The sequence below is a fragment of the Phascolarctos cinereus genome, unplaced genomic scaffold (assembly GCF_003287225.1).
Source record: "Phascolarctos cinereus isolate Bilbo 61053 unplaced genomic scaffold, phaCin_HiC Scaffold_9;HRSCAF=440, whole genome shotgun sequence".
NCBI lineage: Eukaryota > Metazoa > Chordata > Mammalia > Diprotodontia > Phascolarctidae > Phascolarctos > Phascolarctos cinereus.
The window spans coordinates 197006366-197025228 of record NW_027556402.1 but is presented as its reverse complement, the minus strand read 5'-3'; the positions used below and the strand labels follow the sequence as shown (position 1 = coordinate 197025228).

Sequence of the window (18863 nt, the reverse complement as noted above, 5' to 3'; positions counted from 1 at the left end):
TACTTTTCCAGTTTGTACTACTTCTGCCCCCTAATTCTAGGTGCTCTCCAATCCCTTCCTCTCTGTCCCTCCATCCTCTCTCTATATACTCTCTTCCTCAGAGATCTCATTAATTCACAGAATCATAGGATCTCAGAGTTGGAAGACACTTCTGATGTCAGCTAGTCTAAGCTCTAAGACTTCTAGTAAGGGGAAGGCCACCCCTCCTCCTGAGGCGGCCCATTCTACTTTGGCATAAGTAATTATTACCTCTGCCACAGCCACTCACTGCTTCTAATTCTACTCTCTGGGGCCAAACGAACCAATCTAATCTCTCTTCCACTCTTCAAATATTCGAGTACAACATTTTATCTCTACACACACATAAATACACATAGAGGCTTCTCTTCAGGTTTAACATCTTCAGTCCCTTCAATCCATCATCATATGTCATGATCCCAAGGCCCTTTGTCATCTTACCTGCCCTCCTCTGAATGTTCTCTGGCTTATAAAAGTTCCTCCCTAAAACATGGTGTAGAGACAAACAATTTTGAAAGACTTAAGAACTCTAATCAATGCTTCCAAAGGAAGTCTGTTCATGTTTGTTGTTTCCATGATACTATCTAAGCACTTTACAATTATTATCTCTTTTGATCCTTACAACAACCCTAGGAGGTAGGTGCTGTTATTATCTCCATTTTACAAATGAGGAAACTGAGGTAAACAAAAGTTAAGTGACTTGCCCAGGGTCACAGTTAGTGTCTGAGACCAGATTTGAACTGGGATCTTCCTAACTCCAGATCCAGAGCTCTATCCATTGTACCACCATACTAAAGAAAAGTGATTGAGTACTGAAAACAAAATGTCCTTAGAATTATACAAGATTTATATTAGCCTATTGCTTACTCTCTTGCATCACTGATCCCTGGAGCATGAAACAACCATAACTCTGTTTTATCTGGAAAAGGGAGGGGAATGTCCTCTGGGCAAACTTTGGTAGGAGTAGGCAGCTCATTGGTCCAAAAGTCTGGGAACAGAATATTTCTAAGCATCACAGCTTCAACAACGGAGTGGCCTGGAGTCCAGAGATTCATGGAACATTAGAGCTGGAAGGAACTTTAGGAACCACCTAGTTCACATCTTTCACTTTAGAAGAGGGGAAAGGGGGTATCACAGAAGGGTAGAAGTCACCCAGATGGTAAAGAACAGAGACAGGATTGAATTTGGCCCTGCTTGCCTGAGAAAGTTAATCAACCCCCTTCCTTAAAGACATGGGAGAACCTGTCATAACTTTTCTGGCCAAAATTTAGATATAAGGCAGAGGTCTGAACTAATGACATAAGAAAATTGACTTTTGGGCCATGTCAGCAGAAAGAACAATAACCCTGTATGATGATAGTGACCAAGCTCAGCCCTGTAGGAGAGTTCTCCCCTTCATTGCAGAGGATAGGCACTATGGATATGGAATGTGGAATATACTGTCAAACAGAGGCAACATGTTGGTTGATTCTTCTTCCCCCTCTTTTTGTATTCTGTGTCACAAGAGGTGGCTCTCTAGTTAGAGAAGAGGGAAGAGATCTATTTTTTTTAAAGGGCATTAAGGGGTTAGCTGTAGATTTCAGTCATCCAAGTCACTGCTATTCCCCAAAACAGATGTATCTTGCTTTAAGCAAACACAGTATGTGAATGGTATAACTGGAAGAGACTTTAGAAATGATCTGGTCCACGTGACTTGTGTTACTAATGAGGAAACTGGCCCATAGAGGTAGAAATGACTTGCCAAAGGTCATCCGGCCAATAAGTCAAAGGGCCTAAACTAGATAGAACCTGGCTTCCAGTTTAGTGTTCTTTCCACTACACCCTGTTAAAAAGTACAAACCTACTCACAGGAAAGGTTGCACTGACTCAGACTGTGATACAGCAGCCACAAACAGGATTTTAGGCTGGAGATAATATCCAGTACAAGGGAAATTATAATCCCTGTGTCCTTCATCCTGGTCACACCACATCTGGTGTATCCTGTTTGTGTCTGGGTACCACAGGAAGGAAATTGACACACCACAATATGTTAAGCTGAGGGCAACCAGGATGATAAGAGGCTGGCGGATCACAGCGCTAAGGACAGCTGAAGGAGCTAAGGTTGTTTAACCTAGAGAAGAACTCAAAGGATGAGACGTGAACACTGTCTTCAAGTGCTTGAAGGGTAGCCCTATGGCAGAGAGATTAGATTCATACCGCTTGGCCCCAGAAAGCAGAACTAGACAAGAGAGGGGGCTTCCGAGGAGGACAAAGAGCCCAGAAGGAGGAGACTGATCAGCTGCCTTCATTCCACACATCCGGCAACATTTGCTTTGTGTATAGGAAGGCTGGCTCTTTGTAATTTCCTGCAGGGCATGGACTTTACTCATCAATTCCTCTTTCTCTTTTTTAGGGGCCCCTGCTCATTTGTGTTGTTGAATGTAGTGACATCTACTGGTGGGCAAGGCCTGGCAAAGCAGGGAGCAGTTCAAATCCACCCACCCTTTCTGACATCTCCCTTGGGCCCTGCTCTCCTGGAGCTCAGTCTAGTGCTGAGAGAGAAGTCACTGGTGTGGAACAGAGAACTAAATGGTGAGATATCCAACTGAACGTAATCACATTCAATGGCGGCTTTGGGCAAGTCCCCTCCCTTCCCGGAGCCTCTGTTTCCATATGTGGAGGGAGCTCCAGATAACACCTACAATCCCTTATAGCTCCAGAGTTAATAGGGATTAATAGGTGGGTCTTGCGTTTGCTACACTTTGTGTCATTCTCAAAGAATTTTTCCCTGCCCTAATGACTATCCTATTACTCTTGCCTAGAGGGAGCCAAATGGACTTGATTCTATGTTATAATAATTGTAATTGTTTAGAGTACTTTTCTATAATTTGCTATGGCAAATAATCTCCAGTTAAGACCAGCGGATGGAAGTATAGGGAGGAAGATTCTGACTCAACATAAGGAGTTTGTAAATTGGAGCTTTCTAAAAGTGGAAGGACTGCTTTGTGAGGTAATGAGTTCCCCATTGCTGGAGATGATCAAGCAAAGATGTTGTAGAGGGGATTCCTGTTTCAGACTGAGGTGCAAAGGATCATAAGTTCTGAGCTGGCAGGAAACTTGGGGTCCATCTAGTCAACCCTCCCAAGTTATAGATTAGGGAACCTGAGGGTCAGAGAGGTTAAGTGAGTTGCTGGAGCTTGCCTAAGGAGGAAGCAGCAGTCAGGATTCAAACCCAGGTCCTCACATTCCAATCTTGATGTACTTTCTGCTGTACTACAGTCTTCTTAGATAACTTCCTTGGACTTCTATAGAGCCTGTGACCTACCACTCTCATTTTATCCATTCATCAACTCTGTGGAAAACAGGGCATGCATTATTATCCCTATTTTTCAGTAATTGGTTCAAGTGCCCACTCATCAGGAAGCCTGACAAATTCTGGCCATCACCTCATTGGCTGACCCTCTTTGGGGTTCAGCTCCAGGAGATTTGGTTCTAGTCTGGAGTGTTCTGTGATCTTCAGCCAGCCATCGCAGAAGCCAATTCCCAGCACATGGCCTGCCATGAGCCCATTCTGAGTCGGGGGGCAGGACCTGAGCACTGCAGGGAACTCTTTGGTAGGAGCAATGGCTTGGCATAGAGTGTGTGTGGATGAGATTTACGTTATGCTAATTTAACAGAACATAGAATGTCAGAGCTAGAAGGGACTTTAGAACACAGAATGTTCTGATAGGGGACCTTCTAGGTTACTGAATGCTAAGGAATCAAAGGCCCAGAGACAGGGAGGCCCAAGGTCACCCAGGCTGTGCAGAGCTGGAACTTGAACCCAGATCTCCTACCTCTCCATCCATGTGCCCTTTCCATATAAACACATGCAGCAGGGATGGTATGACCACTGAAGCCCAAAGATGTGTGCGATCTTAGCCAGACTGGAAATTATGGGAGGAATCTAGCTGTAGATATGTCTTCCTCTACAACAGCCAGACAGCTGTGCTTCCTCTCTATGTGGCTGGCTAGAGGCAAAGCACATGTTGCCTCTGGAGGTTCCCAAGGGCCAGGGAGCACCTTCTTTTTGGCCCTTGTGCTTTTCTTGGGATCTGGTGTGCAACTCCATGGGCCCAGAAAGAGGTGACATCAAATGCCAAATGGGACAAAACCTCAGGGGGAGGAGAGCTTACTGGAAAAGTGGGCTGGGTTTTTTTTTCTATTTTTTTCTGTCTTATTCCCATCATTAATATATCTATTCTTTATGATTTTGGAAGCCTCACAGCTTGCATGGAGAAGAAAGAGATAGGAAGAAGACGACTGGAGAAACAAGAGCCAAATCCACAGTTCCCCTGGGCTGAGCCCTGGGTAGAGGCTGAGCCATTACTGAATTAATTGCTGAGGTGCCACCAAGTCTTTTTTAACTCAGAGCTGAGATCCCAGGCCACAAATTGCCCATCTGTTCAATTCAAGTAAGTAAGACCTTATTAGGTACCTGCTGTATTCTGAGGCTTGTGTAAGACCATATAAAAGAGACAAGCAGAGCAGGTACACGGCATTTTCCCCTCCCCCACAACCCCCCCATTCCCAGAGAGCTCCCAGTCTGGTAGAAAAGGTGGGATGTATACCCATGAAACCACCCAGAGAACAGCACAATGTGTATTTGTGTGGTACAGACAGTGTGTGCTCTAGAAATTCAGAAGAGTAGGACATCAAAGTCTATAGTTGCTATAGACATCTACATAAGGATCTCACTGTCTCATGAGCAAGACCATTCGCATTGCTGGACAGGCTCTGTTTAAGAAGCTCTTCTTTATTTTGACCTGAAATCGATCTCCCTGAAATTCTGCTCACAACCAGCCTGCTCTCTATACAGAATGAAGTGAGAGGAACAAGGCTAATCTCTCTTTCTTGTGAGAGCCCTTCAGATATTTAGAGATCAACACATGCCTGAGGGGCCACAGATGGCTTCAAGGAGTAGGTAACAATTGATCTGGACTTGAGGGATAGATAGGATTTGGATAACGGGAGAGGAGAGCAGAAGACAGATGGGCAAGAAGGATTTGGTGGGAGATGGCATGATCAAAAGCCAGAAAGAGAAGAGAGATGAACCTATTATGTGGGGCTAAAGAAGGAGGAAGGTGGAGAAGGGACAGAATGATAATGATATAGCTTTCTGGGGTACCCTACTTCTGAGGCTGCTAAGAAAAGAAGTATTCCGAGGCCCAACTAGAGGTGCTGCATGCCTCCACTGTTCCCTCTGAAATGTCTTCCCCTTCTCTCTCTGTTGAATTCCTACTCATCCTTTAAAACCCGGTTCAGATGACACCTCCATCACAAAGCCATCCCTGATCCCCTGGTTAGTAATGAACTCTCCCTCACAATGGACATAGCATTTTTCTTTGCCTATCTCTAAGGCACTTATCATGTGATAATTTATATCATAAGTATCTGTTTATGTGTCTTAATCCCCACTAGCCTTACAGTTTCATGGGGGCAAGGGACTGTGTCTCATCTAAACTTCGTCTCTCCCTTTGTACCACGTGCATGTTGTCCATGGCATTATAGAGATGAAGAGATTGAGGCCCAGAAAAGGGCAGGTGAGTTATCCAAGATCATACCCCTGAGTTAGTGGCACAGCCTTCTAATGTCTGATTTCTCTCTTGGACTGTTTCCCTGAAGTTCCTTTGGTAGATGAGACTGTGCCACACAGACCTGGTGTCATGTTACTGACCCCGGAATCCTGCAGGGCTTAGGAATGCAGGTCATGAAATGAAAAAGAAAAAGGAAGTTGGTCTGTTTCTGCAAAACTTAAAAAAAAAAACCAACCCCTGGTAAAAGAATGGACTTGCAGGACCATGTGCTTTTATTTACCTGCTCACAGACCCCAGATATTTCCCTTCCCCTCTTCTTTCCTCCTTCCTCCTCTAAACACATACATTCTGCACCATCCCCCTCTCCCTCCCAGCCCAGGCAACAGAGCTTTCTGTTTGTCAAAGGAAGTCTCTGAAAGCCACTCCTGCTGGATGTCCCATAGTCATCAGTCGAGTAGCATTTATTAAGCACTTACTATGTCCCAGGCGCTTGTGCTAAGTGCTAGGGATACGAAGAAAGGCAAATAATCGCTCCCCTCAAGGAGGTTATATTCTAATGGGGAAAACAAATACACAAACACCTATGTACATACAAGATATATGCAGTGCAGTGGAGGGTCAGATGTCGGAAGGAAAGTCCTGGTAGCGGGCTTCCCGCAGAAGGCGGGGAATGATTGTGGGGAGAAGGGCACCAATTGATGTTGCTCTCTGCCGCACCCCTCTCCTGGCCCATGGCTCCCCAACCTTTAGAAGTCCCTGGGGTTTTGGGACAGGAAGAGGGCACAATAGCCAGAGTCCTGACATAGAAGTCATCACAGCTGACCCTTGTAAAGGGTTTTAAGGTTTTCACAGTGCTCTACACATGTGAGCCTCACAACCAGCCTGTGAAGTGGGCACTTGGAGGTGTTATTAAACCCATGCCATGAAGGAGGAAACATGGGCTCTGGGAGGCTGTGACCTACCCAAGGACACACAGATATTAGATGTCTGAGGCAGGTATCCAAACCAAATCTTGCTAACACTGAAATTAACCTTCTTAGCCACTATGCTGCGTCTAGTAACTGGCCCTAGTTCACTCAGTTGATTGGTTTGCCTTCCTGTGTGCCTAGGGAGAAGTGGAAGGTTTGGCCTTCAAGTTCCCTTCCTGCTACACCCCAAGATCCTTTCCAGCTCTTACCTTCTATGTTCTGGGTTCAAAGGTTTTTTCCAAACTCTAACACTGTATGTTTTGAGGTCTCACCCAGCTCAGACACCCTGCATTCTATTATCTATGGGTTCTTTCAACTCTGACAATCAGTGTTCTGTGTTCTAAAATCTCTTTCAAGCTCTGAAATTCTGTTATATATTCTAAAAGGTCTCTTCTAGCTCTGAAGTGTGGTGGGGGATGGGGAGCCAAGGGGTGGGAACAGGCATTGATCAATCATCCACTAATGTGCCACAGACGGTGCTAAACTCTTTACATATATTCTCTCATTTGATCTGTTCTAAGGTCCTTTCTGAGTCTTAACATTCTATGTCCTAAGGTCCTGCTTGGTTCTGATGTCCTTTGTTCTGTGTTCTAAGGTTTCTCCCCGCATTAATATTCCAAGCTCATCCAACATCAGCCTTAAAAAAGACCTTAGGAATTCCCTCTTTTGATCATAAAAATGGGGAAAGGACTCACATGTACAAGAATATTTATAGCAGCTCTTTCTGTGGTGGCCAAGAATTGGAAATTGAAGGGATGCTCATCAGTTGGGGAATGGCTGAACAAATTGTGGTATATGAATGTGATGGAATACTATTGTTCCATAAGAAATGATGAGCAGGCAGACTTCAGAAAAACCTGGAAAGACTTGTATGGACTGATGCTGAATGAAATGAGCAGAACCAGGAGAACATTGTACACAGTAACAGCCACATTGTGTCATGAATAACATTGATAGACTTAGTCCTTCTCAGCAATGCAAGGATCTAAGACATCTCCAAAGGTCTCATGATGGAAAATTCTATCCACATCCAAAGAAAGAACTATGGAGTTTGAAAGCAGATTGAAGCATGCTATTTGCTTTTGTTTCTTCTTTCTAGTGGTTCCTCCTATTGGTTCTAATTCTTCCTTATATTACTAATGTGAAAATGTGTTTAATAGGAATGTACATGTAGAGCCTATATCAGATTACGTGCCATCTTAGAGAGGGAGGGGGAGAAAAATTTAAAACTCAAAAGCTTATGGAAATAATTGTTGATAAATCAAAATTAATTAATTAAAAAAAAAAAAAGAAATCTAAAAAAAGGAATTACCTCTTTTAATCCCTTTGTTTTACAGGAATCTTGGTCTTATAAAGGGAAAGTGATTTCCCTGAGTTCACATAGCTAATAAGTGGATAAGCTAGGATTCAAATTTAGGAAAGCCTTTCCTATTACCCCTAGTTATTGATGCTTTTGTTGTTTTTCAGTTGTATCCAACTCTTTGTGATCCCATTTGAGGTTTTCTTAGCAAAGAAATCAAAGCAGTTTGCTATTTCCTTCTCCAGCTCACTTTACAGATGAGGAAACCAAAGCAGACAGGGTGAAGTGACTTGCCCAGGGTCACACAGCTAGCAAGTGTCTGAGGCCAGATTTGAACTCACAGAGATGAGTCTTCCTGACTCCCAGCCCAGTGCTCTTCCACTGCACCACCAAGCTGCCTTCAGATTCTCTTGTATTTCCTTAACTTGGCAGAGTAGAGAGAGAGTTGGCCTTGAAGCTGAGAAGACCTGGCTGGCTTCAAGTCCTAACTCTCAAAGACACTGGTCACTTAACCCCTCAGTGCTCTAGGGCCACTCTCCAAGACTATAAATTGCAGAGCAGGTACCTACGTACAAGGGTAAAGGGAGTTTCCTCACCCTTGAGTTTGCTGTACTAGTGAACTCTCAGGTCCAGTCCCTATCCTTTATTTATCCAGTGTCAGTGTCATGCTCTCTCTTTGTACCCTCCACCCCCCCACACCTATGTAAGTTCCTTGGAAGCAGGGCAACTTACTGTTTGTACGCTATACCCCCCAGTGTGGTGGAATGGATGAAGCTGGCCTCAGAAGGAAGAGTTGAGTTCAAATCTTTTCTTGGACCTAGTCACTTAACTTCTCAGAGCCCCTAGGCAACTCTCCAAGGGGCTATTACTGAGGAAGGACTGATCTGCATTGGCAGAAGAAGCCCCTCCTGGGAGCCTTCCTACAGAATGAAAATCACAGTTCTAGTGAAAACAACTGTCTGCAGAGTGCTTTTAAAATAGGAATCCAAGTTTTCTGCCTCCAACACCTCCCCCATCACAGAAAGTCTTCAAGTAAGGCTGGATAGCCACTTCTCGTTTGGTTGGAATAGGGTTTTATTTTGCTGTAATTTTTTTTTTGAGGGGGAGAATGGGTTGGGCTAGATGGCTGTTCCCTTCCAGCTCTGAAATTCTGTGATGATATAATGCTTGGGGGGCAGCATGGTATCCTGGGAAGAGCAGGTACCAAAGGCAGAATCAGAGATTTGTTTTGTATCCCAGTTTTAACCCTTCTTGTGCAACTATGAGGAAGTAGTGACTGTCAGTCCCTCTCGGAGCCTCAAGGTTGAACCAGGGTTGTTGTGAGCAGAATGCTAGCTAAATGAATGCTAGCTGAATCTTCAAGTACCATAAAAATAGCAGTTAGGAGTATTGCTACACATTATCTTATTTGACCTTCATAACAGCCCTGGGGAGTAGGCAGTGGCAGAGTGGCTTCAAATCCCGACTCCAACATTTTTGAGTTGTATCATCCTGGACGAGTCACCCTACTTCCTCATCTGTAAAAAGGAGCTGATAACATTTGTACTATTTATCTGACAGGGTTGTTGTATGGCAAAATTTTGTATTTATACATATATATGTATGTATTGTACACATGCATATGTGTACCATGTACATGCACAGGTATAAACACATACATATATGCATAAGATTATATATTCACAAAGCACTTTGCAAATCTTAAAGTACTATATAAAATGTCAATTATTATTACTCCTATTTATTAGTGAGAAAATTGAGACTCAGAAAGATGAAATTATTTCCCTGATGCTGCACACATAGTGAGTGGTAGAACTGGAATTATAACCCAGTACACCTCATTCACAATCCAAATGCTTTTTCATTTGAACTAAATCCCAGGAAATGGGTATCTTTAAAAAGTAACAGACAACATGGCAAACATACCCTAACTCATTATGAAAAAGAGACCCTTCCAAAGGCACATTGTGGACATTTTACCACCAGGTGGTGCTTCTGGCCACTGACTTAATCCTATCACAGGTGAACAAATCCCAGGCATTTACTCAGTGTTAAGTACCCTTCCAGTGCACTAAGCAGAAGTACTAGGAAATGTTGCACTGTCTAGGTTTCTGAGAGTGTTTGGGACCTTCTGTTCCCTAAGCTCTGGAAGACCATACCAACTCATCAGTCTAGGCCCCATGATCAAAGGTTCTTAACCCTTTTTTTTCTTTTTGGCATCACAGACCCTTATGGCAGTCTGGTGAAGCCTATGGATCATTGCTTCTCAGAATGTTTGTTATCTATATTCATAGTTGAAGAAAATGCTAAATTTTAGTTAAAGGCTAGAGAAAAAAATAAGTGTAATTTTTTTTTAACAAACTCCCTGAAATTTATCCATGTACCCCATGGAAGTCCATGGACCACAGGTTAAGAACCTCTGATCTAGGATGTCTCCTTAATTAGGATCAGCTTCAAGCTCCCAACCTACTTGCAAAACACGGCCTCTTCCCTAAATTTTCAGAGCCCTAGTCATATGACTGCTATAATGGTGTCAGCTCCTTGAAGAAATAGAAAGGTATGCTTAGATTATATATACAATGGTTTTAAAAAAATAGAATTAATAAAATCAAATAAGCAATACATAATAAAACATTTACCACTAAGCTGCCCATCCTCATCCTCTCCCAATCCCAGGCAGTTTCCAAATAGCATATAGACTGTTGCAAACCTGGGAGTGCTAAGAAATGCATAACTCAGTTTGCTTAGCCCCTATAAGTCTACAAATGTGTGAAGACAATAAAACACAACCAGCAACTGATTTCCATCTTACTGATGCATCCAGTAGGGCTGCCGTAAGTAAAGACTCAGGAACTCCATATCCCAGACTTAACTTCTTCCTTGTGGCATGGGACGTACCCTTGGCATCTGAATGTGATGTGTTTCCTCTCAGGGTTCTTCCTGTTGCTGACAGGGATGCCTGAGTGCATTTTTCCATGGCTAGTTTATCACCTGGAGCTGAATGAGCAGACTCAGCAGCACAGAAGGGCAGTCTGCTGCCACCATTCCACCCTCCTATCTTTGAGCTTGGGATCCTCAGTTCTCGTTTGGATTGTGCCAGAAGGCATATCCCATCCCCTTGGTCCTCTAAATTCAGTGACTTTATCCAGCCCTCCTTCCCTGCTGTCTCATTTTGTCTGCCTGCCATCCATCAGGCAGCTAGGTGGTACAGTGGATAGAGTGCTGAATTCAAATCCACCCTGAGACATTTACTAGCTCTGTAACCTTAGGCAAATCATGGTTGCCTCAGTTTCTTCATCTGTAAAGTAGGGATAATAATGGCACCTACCTCCCAGGGTTGTTGTGATGATCAATTGAGATAATATGCATAGTGCTTAGCACAGTGCCTGGAACATAGTAGGTGTTATATAAATATTACTCCCATCTCACTCTCCCATGGATGCTGAAGCCACCCCTCTCTAAAGTGGTAGGAGGAGCAGGCAGAGCAAGAAGGGTAATACTTGAAGTATCATATCTTTTTAGGGGGCCACCTGAGTTTCCTGATTATCTAAACTTTTCCAGTTCCTAGTTCTGTATTTCTTCTTAATATTTCTAGTGTTTTGGTTTTTTTTTTAACCCAAGGGTTCTTGGCCTTGTTTTTTAAAATATTTTGAAAACTGCATTCCAATATAATTGGTTTTCTTTGTAATCCTACATATTCCGTGCATCTAAAAGGATTATTCTGATAAGGGGTCCATAGGTTTCATGAGATTGTCAAAGAATATCCCTCTTGGACACTAGGTTGTATCCAAAGGAGACACAGTAGGCAAAAAGGTTAAGAATCCCTGGACTTAAACATGTCCAAAAGACAGGTGATCAGGATGATGAGAAGGCTCTAGCCTAGCTGTTAAAAGGATCAGTTGGAAGAACTACCAATATTTAGTTTGGAGAAGAGAAGATTTAGTGGGAAAATGATACCTACCTTCAAATATTTGAATGTCTGTCATATGACATAAGGATCAGACTTAATCGGTTTTGCCCTAGAGGGCAGAATTTGGATCAACTGTTGGAAGTTACTGTGAGGCAGATTTAAGGCTAGTCATAAGGAAGTATTATATAAAGTATTATATAAACTGTAAAATAGTATATGTAAGTGAAGTTATTTGGCAGGAGTAATAGTAATTACAACTAGATGAACTGCCTCATGAGCTAAGGAGTTCTCCATCAATAAAATATTTAGATGGAGGCTAGGCACCAACAACTCCCTTTCTTTAATGCCTTAAGGTTCACAAAATGTTTTTCTCACAACAGCCTTTTGAGGTAGGTACTACAAATACTACTGTTCTTCCAAGGATGGGCAGCAGGTAAATAACCCTAGACGGTGTTCATATTATGCCATTATCTATTTTGAACAATTTCAGGTGAATTAATTTATCAGATTGATTTGCAAGAAAAGTTAAGATTCTGCCCTGAAGATGGCTTTGAGCAGGTCCTCAGGGAAGTTTTAATGGAAAGTGGTGGGGAAGATACAGAGAAAAAAGTTACAGGTGGTTGGCTCTCTAGTTTAATTCAGTTCAACAAACATTTGTTAAACACCTGCTATGTTCTAGGTTTTGGAAATACAAAGACAAAAAAACAGTCCTAGCTCTCAAGGAGCTCAGTAGGGGAAACAACATGTATGTAGATAATAAATACAAAAGGGGGGGGCAGAGGAGACGAGACTGGGGAGCAGAGTACTAACAGTGGACAGGCCAGGAAAGGCCAGGTTCATTCATTAGGCCTTGAATCGATCCTTGAAGGGAGTGAGGGATTCCAAGGGGCGAGAGAACATTGCAAGGCACAGGGAGAGGTCTGGTGGTGTAGTAGAGAAAGGGCTGGCTTTAGAGTCAAGAAGACCTGAGTGCAAGTCTGCCTCAGATACTTAAGAACTATGTGACCCCGCAGGTCACTTAATCTCTCTGTGCCTCAGTTTCCTTATCCATAAGATGACGAAGTCTGGTTCAATGGCCTCTAAAGTGCCTGGGTACACAAAGAATGAATGCCAAGAGAGCAACAAATAGGTTAGTTTGGTTGAGATGTAGAACATGTGGAGAGTGGTGTGAAATCAGTCCCAAAAGCTGTGTTGGAGCCAGATTGAGAAGGGCTTTAGATGCTAATCAGAGGAACTCACATTTTTATCCTAGAGACCACAGGGAGCCACTGAAGCTTCCTTGAGCAGAGGAATAACATGATCATACCTGTGTCTTAGGATAATAGCAGGAAAGGAAGGAGGGAACAGATATCTATTAAGTGCCAGGCAATGTGTTAAGCAAATTTTATCTTCTTTGATCCTCATAACCCTGCAAGGTGGATGCTATAATAATTCCCATTTTACACATAAAGAAACTGAGTTAGAGGTGAAGTGATTTGTCCAGGGACACACAGCTAGTAAGCTGTGTTTTGAAGCTGGATTTGAACGCAGGTCTTCCTGACTCCGGGCCCAGCACTCTCTTCATTTTTCCATTTTCCTGCCTCATGAAGAGACAGAGTATATAGAGAGAAAAGGGCTCAGGAGAGAGTCCTGGCATGTAAGGGTGACACATTGATGATGAGCTAACAAAGAAGACTGAGAAAGAATGATTTGACAAGTAGGAAGAGGAGTTCCACAAAGGAGTATCCAGGAGAGGACACTTTCAAAAATCCTGGAAAAAAAGAATATCTAGCAGGAGGGAGTGGCCAACAAATCCTGCAGGGATACCTTGGAGGATAAGGATGAGAAAGGGCCATGGGATTTTGCAATTACAGGATCATTGATTGTGTAATTATAATGACTAACTCTAACCTAGGAAGAGATGAGAAAACATTCCTCACTGCTTTCTTTGCAGTAGTTAGGGACTATGGATACAGAGTATTATAGATCCTATCAGATGTATTGCCTGGTTTGGCTGGTTTTTTTTCTTTTTCTTTTTGTTCTAATAATAATAAGAGAATAAACATTTATATAGGGCCTATTGTGTGCCAGGCATTGTACTAAGTGCTTTCCATGTATTATCTCGTTTGATCCTCACAACAACCCTGTTATTATTATCCCCATTTTATAGATGAGGACTCTGAGGCAGACCAAGGTGAAGGGACTTGCCCAGGGTCACACTCCAAACCCAGCGCGAGGATACCCAAGGAGGCAACAGATCCAGAGGGCTAGCTATATGGCAGGTCTGGAGCGTGAGGGCAAAGGGGCCGAAGGTGTAGGGACAGAGGGGAAGAGGGCGGTCAGGAGAGAAAGAGTCACACCAAAAGCAGGCAGAAAACACCACAAAGGAGCAATTAAGTGTCTGCACCTGATGACTTATCTCACTCCACCCAAGACATTGCCCTGATAAGGCAGCAGTGCATTAGCCGTGTCCTCTTCAGCAGCATCCTCTGAGTGTCAGCACTGACAGCCCCATCACCCAGTGGAAGCTGAACTTGTACTGGCCACCAGCCTTTGGCAAGCCACTGAGAACAGCAGCGCTCACCTTCAGTGGAGCAGAGATGACAAGACAGCCCTGTCCTGGGCCTCGTCTGGAGCCCCTTACCCTGAGCAAGGCCCATGGAACTCAATTATCAGAGGAAGGAGGGAGAGACAGGGTCAGCATCTTTGGGATCCTGTGGGTCAGGCTCAAGGCTGGCACACTGGGTCTGGCAGATAGGCAGAAATAATATCCAGAAGTGGAGTATAAGCCATCTGCCCGTCTTTTTGGTCCCTGCCTTGAGGTATACTGGCAGGTCCTCCTCCCCCAGGGTCTGCCGATAAAGCTTCCCTGACTGTGGGAGCTGCTGCAAATCCACCCGTACCACTGAGTCTCTGTTCAGAAGCACAATAAAGGTTGGGTATGAGCATGGAGACTAAAGCCTGGAAATCCTCAACAGCTAAGGCACATGTGCAGCCAACTATGGGCCTAGTAGAGGAAATCACCATATGGAAGAAGTTGGGCAGCAAGAAAAATTGCCTTGGGAAGAGATGTTGGAAGAGGCTGTGAATGACCTATTCAGGCTATATCCCATATTCCTTGAACACCCAGGCCACATGTCATGTACAGGAGCCAAGGCTGAATGCCACCCAGCTCTATGGAGAGGGCCTCTCTTTCTCAGCAGGAGATGTTTTCTCTGGGGTCAGTATCTCACCAGCCCTGGCCTGGAACTGGGGCTGTCTGGGAGTCTGAACAAGTCCTGGCTGCTCTTGGCTCTCTAGGGCCCCACGGTACTTTGGCTCATTAAGTGTGATCCAGGCTGGGATGCTACTTCTATACCAGGGCTGACTGTTAATTAATGCCTATTCTCTTGGCATCAGAGAAGCAATATTAGGTAGTAGAAAGAGCACCAGGAGTCAAAGTATCTAGATTCAAGGCCCAGCTCTACTACCGACTAGCTGGGTGATCTTAAGCTAGTCACTTCCACTACTTACTTAATGACAGTGATGCAAAAAAGGGTATATAGACCCATACACCTCAGGGCAAGGACTGAAGAGGGGGCAGGAGGGTCCAAATCCACACCTGGGTATTATTTCTGCCTCCCTGCCAGCCTCGGTTCAATGTTTCAGCACCATAAAAATGTAAAGTTGTCCAGTTCTATGGAAAACAAGAGGTTAATAGCAGACAGAGCTGAAGAAGAAGATGAGAAGTAAGGGGACGCATTAGCTGCTATCAAGTATTTGAAGGGCTGCAATATGGAAGAAGGAAGGATTAGAGAAGGGAATGGCAAACCACTCCAGTGTCTTTGCCAAGAAAACCCCAGATGGAGTCACAAAGAATCAGACACAACTGAAATAACTGAAAAACAATATGGAAGAGGAATTAAATCTGTTCTTCGTGGAGGGATGGGATAGAATGGGGGGACAATGTAAAGAAGTTGTAAGTTGGCAGATCTGGTATTGTAAGGAAAAAACTTATACAGCTGAAGCTGTCTCCAAGTGGAATTCCTTGTCCCAGAGGATCTTGAGGAGGAGAATGGTTGATCACTTATCAAGGATGTTTTAAAGGAGATTCCTGCTGAGGGATGGGCTGGACTAGGTGACCTTTAAGGTCCTGTGCAGCTATAAAAGTCTATGAAGCTAATATTCCGAATGGCAAGGCGGGGACAAAATTCCCTCTCTTTATGGATCAAAGGGCAGGGTGGCTCTATCTATGGAGATTACAGTCATGAGGGGAAAGGGAGCCAGCAACTGAAATGAGGAGACCCTTTTTCCAAGTCCTGGGTAGAGTGGAGCGGGGTGTTTGTAAACAAAATAATTAGACAAAATGGGCCCAGAAAAATTGGAGATTCTAAAAAGCAGGATGCAGTGATCTGAACGCAAAGGTTTGGTGTTCAGGTGTTAGGTTCCCCTGAGACAATGGTTTCTTAACCTAAACCACTTCCTTGTAAGCATGCCACTTGGTTCCTTGGCCCATTCTGTCTTTACAACTTAATGAGCTCCATCCAGCAGCAGGCTATTGTTATCCATTCTAACTAGGCCCTTCTTATAAGGCCAGGCTTCTCAGGGGCTCCAAGTTTAGGTCAGGTGGGGGGCTGACTTTGCATGAAAGTTCTTGCTGAGTTCCTATGTCCAGTCGTGTGGGCCACAGCCTTCTCAGTCTACTAGACACTGGAGGCGGTCACGCTGGACAGTCCCAGCTGGGGCGTCCTTTATCTAATGACCATCTCCACTGGCCTGGCAGTGTGGTACAATGGAAGAACGTTGGCTCTACAGGAGGAGAACCTGAGTCTGAGTCCCACCTTCCTACAAATCTGAGCCCTTACAAGTTGTGTGACCTGGACAAGTGCCTTAAAACTTCCTAGGCTTCAGTTTCCTTATCTGTACAACGAGGGGGTTGCACTGGGTGGCCTCTAAGAAACCTTCCAGCTGTAGATCTATGAGCCTATAAGTTGTTACCACAGAAGGGAAGACAGGGCCACTGAGGTGTAGAAGGGCACCAGCTTCCTGCTCATGCTAAGGTCAGTGAAGCCAGCCAATAAACAGTGGGAGGAGCAGGGTCTCCCTACTAGTCTTTGTAAAGCCTGGCGCACCATGTTGCTTTTGCAGAGCTGATTATCTTAGACCAAAGGAGAGCAAACAGGGCAGATGAGACCTTTTCACAGCAGAGGAGTGCAATTCCAGGGATCTGATATTCCTGAATGTGCCTCTGTGTTTCCCTGAGCTATGTATTGCCCCTGGGTAAGGGCATATCCCTTCAGCATAAGCCCAAGGTTAAATCCAGGACGATTTGTTCAGACATTCTCTTTGTCCCTCCCCATGGTGAGGTGCATTCATTTACTATATTCACTCAGAACACAGTAAAAATCAGCTCGTTTTTATAAGGAGGCATCAATTTATAGATGGTCTTGAATGTCAAGAGAAGAATTTGATCTCTGGAAAGTAGGTAATGGAGAACCACTGATGATTTCTGAGCAGTAACAAAATCACAACAACGCTCAAGAAAGATTATTTTGGTAGTGGGGTGAAGGCTAGATTGGAGGGAAGAGAGGTGGCAAAACTAGTAATCACAATGGGCTGTAAGTAGGCACTGTCCTAGGTGACTGGCAGTAGTGATTGAGAGGAGGAGAGAGAAGTGGGTGATGTAATCAAAGATGGTGTCAACAAAAACTTCACAAACTGGTGCATTTGAACAATGAGGAAGATACTTCAGTCAGGGAAAACCCCAAGAAGGAAGTATCACAGGATTATAAATCATGGTTGGAAGGAACCTTAGTACTCATCTAGTCTACCACAAACAGCGTACAAATGAGGAAACTGAGGGCTTGAAAGAGAAACCAACTGAAGAAAGCACATGGGGAGAGTCAGGACTAGAACCCAGGCCTTCTCATTCCACATCCACTATTTATTGTCCTCTCCTCCTGCTATTTTTCTACCATCTATCTAGAGCCTTGTATTGGGATGTCCCCTGACACTGCTGTACCTGAATTCTGGGTGAAACTTGAATTCCCTGTCTCCATACTGACCCAGCTGCACCAGATCTCTTTTCCATTAATTCTAACACAAAGCTGAGATTTTTCAAAAATGGAAACTCTTAAGAAGAAATTAAGATAGAAGCAAACAAAACCCAAAGCCTGGAAATGTACAAATAAACAGAGAATTGATTAATTTTAGTGAAAAAAAATACCTGGCTTGGAAGTACAAAGTTCTGGGTTCAAGTGTATGGTCAGCTACTTAATAGCTGAATGACCCTGAGGGTGTGATTCTGCTTCTTTGTTTCTCCATTTATAAAATGGCTATGATGCTACCTTCACAATCTCAGTCACAGTGTTATTTTGAAGATTAAATAAGATACTATGTCAAAGTGCTATGTTGATTATAATTCTGTCAATTGTTACCTTCCTGATTTTGAATAAGTGCCTTCATCTCTGTTTCACCTTGAAAACAAAGGGGTTAGAGCAGATAACTGATAAGGGACTTGCGATCCCGAAATGCTGGATCCCTTCTCCTGAGGATGTCTTTGGCTTGGCACCCCTCCACGTCGTAACCTCACTCCTGACCTTGCACTCTGCCTTGTTTGGTTTGCTTGCAGAATATCCAGCAGTCCATTGTTAAGGCTGTTTCTATCCTTTGGTGAAGAGAATCTTAGGTGCCGTGGAAATTGGCAGCCAGAGGACCTGAGTTTGAATCCCAGTCTTACCACCTACTGCTTATATTACCTTGGACAAGTCACAGTTTCCTCATCTATAAAATTAGAGAGCTGGATTATGTGACCTCTCAGGTCCCTTCTATCTCTAAATCTACGATCCCTCATTTGGGCTTTGCCTTGCTAGAAGCTGAATGGCCTTTATGGTGGACACCATCATTTCCTGGAGCCTATCCTCATCACTTTCAATGGCCAGACAATCTCAAGGGAACACATCTTCCCTCAAGTTTTTAAATAGGCATCCCCCTTTTCAGTGAACTTGCACTATTCATATAGCTCACTGCAATGTCAATCCCAGGCCCCTTCCTCCCCCATATCCTTCCTTTAGTTTCTTTACCATTTCTCAAGCTGCAGGTTCATAAAGTGCTTGACAAATATGATCTCATTTTACCATTCCAACAACCCTGGG

General features: G+C 43.9%; 1 protein-coding gene across 1 annotated transcript in view; it reads left to right on the top strand.

Annotated features, from left to right (window-relative positions):
• Nucleotides 1-2101: 2101 nt before the first annotated feature.
• Nucleotides 2102-18863, top strand: part of ADD1 (adducin 1) — a 144835-nt gene continuing 128073 nt past the window's right edge. The window contains exons 1-2 of the mRNA XM_078148477.1: nt 2102-2589; nt 4257-4451. The gene's annotated coding sequence lies outside the window, so the exon portion shown is untranslated. The remainder of the gene's footprint in view (nt 2590-4256; nt 4452-18863) is intronic.